We start from the raw sequence: 4,394 nt of genomic DNA, 5'->3' as shown, positions 1-4,394 counted from the left end.
GAGGAAATGGCTTTAGTTTTTCACCATTGAGTATAATGCTGGCTGTAGGTTTGTCATATACAGCCTTTATCGTATTGAGGAATGTTCCATGGATTCCTAATTTTTCCAAAACCTTCATCATAAAGGGGTGTTGGATCTTGTCGAATGCTTTTTCTGCATCTATTGAGATAACCATGTGGTTCTTATTCTTGCTCCTGTTGATGTGATGAATAATATTAATTGATTTGCGTATATTGAACCAGCTTTGCATCCCTGAAATGAATCCTGTTTGATCGTGGTGTATGATTTTTTGGATGAATTGTTGAAGTCGATTGGCCAAAATTTAGTTGAGAAGTTTTGCATCAATGTTCATCAAAGAAATGGGTCTATAGTTCTCTTTCTTTGATGAGTCCCTGCCTGGTTTTGGGATGAGGGTTATGATGGCTTCATAGAATGTGTTCGGTAGTGAGCTTTCTCTTTCAATTTCATTGAAGAGTTGGAGGAGTATTGGTGTGAGCTCTGCTTTGAAGGCCTTGTAAAATTCCGCTGTAAAACCATCTGGTCCTGGACTTTTCTTAGCTGGGAGGTCTCTTATTGCTGTTTCTATTTCAATGCTTGATATGGGCCTGTTAAGCTGGTTTAACTCATCTTGGTTTAGTTTTGGCATGTCAATATTTGCTAGGAAAAGGTCCATTTCTGTCAAGTTCTCAAACTTATTAGCATAAAGTTTTGAGAAGTATTCCCTTATAATGTTCTGAATCTTGGTTGTTTCCGTGGTGATGTTTCCATTTTCATCTCTGAGTTTATTAATTTGGGTGTGTTCTCTTCTTTTTCTGATAAGATTTGCTAAGGGTCTGTCAATTTTGTTAAGTTTTTCGAAGAACCAACTCTTTGTTTTGTTGATTCTTTCTATAGTTTTTTTGGATTCTAATTCATTTAATTCTGATTTAATTTTGATTATTTCTTTCCGTCTACTGGATTGGGGTTTATCTTGCTGCTCTTTTTCAAGGAGGTTTAGATGTGTCATTAAATTGCTAGTTTCAGATTTCTCCAATTTGTTGATATGGGAGCTCAGAGCTATAAACTTGCCTCTGAGTACTGCCTTTGCTGTGTCCCAGAGGAGCTGGTAATTTGTGTGTTCATTTTTGTTGAATAGCATGAACATTTGAATTTCCTTTCTAATCTCTTCCATGACCCACTCTTGATTCAGCAGTGTGTTGTTCAGCCTCCATGTGATACTGGACTTTCTTTGGTGGCTTTTGGTGTTGAGTTCTAATTTTATTCCCTTGTGGTCAGAGAGAATGCAAGGTATAACTTCAATGTTTCTGAATTTAGACAAGTTTGCTTTGTGGCCTAAAATGTGGTCTATTTTAGAAAACGTTCCATGTGCTGCTGAGAAAAACGTGTATTCTGATGCTGCTGGGTGAAATGTTCGGTAGATGTCTGTTAAGTCTAGTTGATCTATGCAGCTGTTTAGATCTGCGGTTTCTCTGTTGAGTTTTTGCCGAGTTGATCTATCTAGTGGGGAGAGTGGTGTGTTAAAATCCCCAACAATTAATGTCTTTGGATCTATATGGGATTTGAGGGAAAGTAGTGTTTCTTTGATAAATTTGGGTGCTCCATTGTTTGGCGAATAGATATTTAGAATTGTAATATCCTCCTGAAGGAGAGATCCTTTAATTAGTATGTAGCGACCTTCTTTATCTCTTCTCACGAATTTTAATTTGAAGTCTATTTTATCTGATATTAAGATTGCAACTCCCGCCTGTTTATGGGGGCCGTTTGCTTGGTAGATTTTGTTCCAGCCTTTAACATTGAAAATGTGTTTGTTTTTACGGGCAAGATGTGACTCCTGCAGGCAGCAGATAGAAGGGTCTTGTTTTTTAATCCAACTAGACAGTCTATGTCGCTTAATTGGAGAGTTCAGTCCGTTAACATTAAGAGATAGGACTGAGAGGTATTTGGGAGTTCCTGCCATGTTATCCACCTTCTTGGGGGCTGCGAAAACTAGGTTCTTCCTATGGTTCTTGGATTCTCAGTTTGGGTGCAGTTTCTTGGCCTTTGTTGCGGTCTTGTTGGTTTTCTATGTGTAGGACATCTTTAAGAATCTTTTGTAGGGCTGGTTTGGTGGAGATGTATTGTTTCAATTTTTCTTTGCTATGGAAGGTTTTTATTTGGCCTTCAGTTATGAAGGAGAGTTTAGCTGGGTACAGTATTCTTGGTTGATAGTTTTTTGTTTTTAGGGCATGGCATACATCATTCCAGGCTCTTCTTGCTTTGATTGTCTCTGCTGAGAAATCTGAGGTGATTCTAATTGGTTTCCCTTTATAGGTGATTAACCTTTTCTCCTTGACAGCTTTAAGGATCTTTTCCTTGGTCTGAGTTGATCCTGTGTGGATTATAATGTGACGGTGGGATGTCCTATTCTGGTCTGGTCTATTTGGGGTTCTAAAAGCTTCTTGTATCTGAATAGGCCTATCTTTTTGTATGTTTGGGAAGTTCTCTGCTAGGATCCTGTTAAACAAATTTCCTAGACCATTAACTTCTGTTTCTAGGTGCTCCTCTACACCCATTATCCTTAGATTAGGCCTTCTGATGGTGTCTTCTAGGTGTTGAATAGATCTATCATACTTCTTGGACTTGTCTTGGATGGTTGTATGTTCTTTCTCTATAATATCTAGCCTGTCTTCAATCCCTGAGATTCGATCTTCTGCATGGTCTAACCTACTGTCAAGACTCTCTACTTTGTTTTTTATCTCTTTTCCTTCTAATTGGTCAGCTTTGATGGCTTCAAGTTCTTTGTTGAAGCTCTGTTTTAGGTCTTGTATGAATTTCTTTACTTCCTTAATTTGGTGTTCAGTGTTTGTTCTCAAATCACTTAGTTGATTGGTTATGATTTCTTTGGGCTCCCATTCCTTCTGTTGGGTTCCATTCAGCATTCCCTTTGTGGTCTCCCTGACTTCCTTCAGCTCTTTGTTAATGGATTCCATGAATGCCTTTACTGATCTTTGTGTGTTCTCTACCTGGTCTCTCAATTCCTGAATTACTCTTTGATTAGCTTCCTCCCGTTTGTGGGATTCCTGCAGTTCTCTTTCCTCCCGTTCCTGGGATTCCTGCAGTTCTCTTTGAGTGTTCTCAGCCTGCTCACGCCATTCCTCCCTTTCTCTTTGAGTATTCTCAAGTTGTTCACGCAAATCCTGTATCATTTTTTGAGTAGCTTCCTCTCGCTTATGATATTCCTGCATAAACTTTTGGGATGCCTCCTCTCTCTCCCTATCACGCTCATACAGAGTCCTTTGTAAGTTGTCAAACTTCTCATTTATCATATTTGCCACCAGTGTTTGTAGAGCTATTTGGGAACTCTCCTCTGGATTGTTCATTATCTGATCTGACCCCTGATTATCAAGATTGGGAATTGAGATACCTGGATTTGCCATTTTTCTTGTGTTTTTTCGGCTTACTCTGCCCATTTGAGATGAAAATAGCACCAGTTTTGTGCTAGAACACTATCTTAAGGCAACCGTCAACCAACGTTTGCATTTATACAGTCAATAGTCTACAGATACAATCTAGTTCAACAGATACATCTATTCAACATCAAACAACTATATGTTAATGGGCTTCGAACCGCAGAGAAGAATTTTGGAAACCAGAAATTTTTAGGGTTAGGGAGAGATGTGGGTAAAAATTAGGAATAGATTGGTGTGGGGAGGCACAGGGAGAGTTAACTATGTCCTAATCTCAATGCAGGAAATAGGTTGGGTAGGATGCAAGTAGAGAGGGAGAGAAAAAGAAGAAAGGTAAAGGGAAATGAAAAGAGACCAGAAAAAAAATTAGAAACGTAAAAATTAATATAGTTATGGAGATTGAAAGACCATCTATTTAGAGAGGAATGTGAATATAATGAGAAAACAGGAGGGAGATAGAGGAGATGTGAAAAACTTAAAAAATGCTTAAAATATTATATAGGTATAAAGAGGTAGTACTGCTATTAAGGAATTTAAGTCTCAGAGGTTTTGGATTGAGTAATAAATTTGTGGATTAAGTGTGTACACAATGGGGGATAGGGTCTACTAGTTAACTATGGGTTTATCAGGATGTGCAGGACAAGAGTTAAGGCACATACAGAAGAACAAAAGAAAGGAAAAGGTGAAAAGGATAAGAAAGGGAGAAAAAAAAAGATCAGAAGTTCAGTAGAGCTAGACAAAAAACAAAAAGATAATTAAGAAAGAAAGAAATAAAACGAGAGAAGACAAGAAAAGAAAGGAAAACGTACATTCACGTATTCCTAAAATTAAAATTATAAGAGGAAAAAAAAGTTACTGGAAAACAATTATTTTTTCAAAAAAGGCAAAAATTAAAGATTAATAAAAGTTTTAGAAAAGGAAAAAAAATTTTATATATATAAGGTACCA

The sequence above is a fragment of the Dipodomys spectabilis genome, unplaced genomic scaffold, assembly GCF_019054845.1.
Source record: "Dipodomys spectabilis isolate Male_0828 unplaced genomic scaffold, ASM1905484v1 ptg000286l, whole genome shotgun sequence".
NCBI classification, from domain to species: Eukaryota; Metazoa; Chordata; class Mammalia; order Rodentia; family Heteromyidae; genus Dipodomys; species Dipodomys spectabilis.
Note: the sequence above shows the minus strand (reverse complement) of the source record.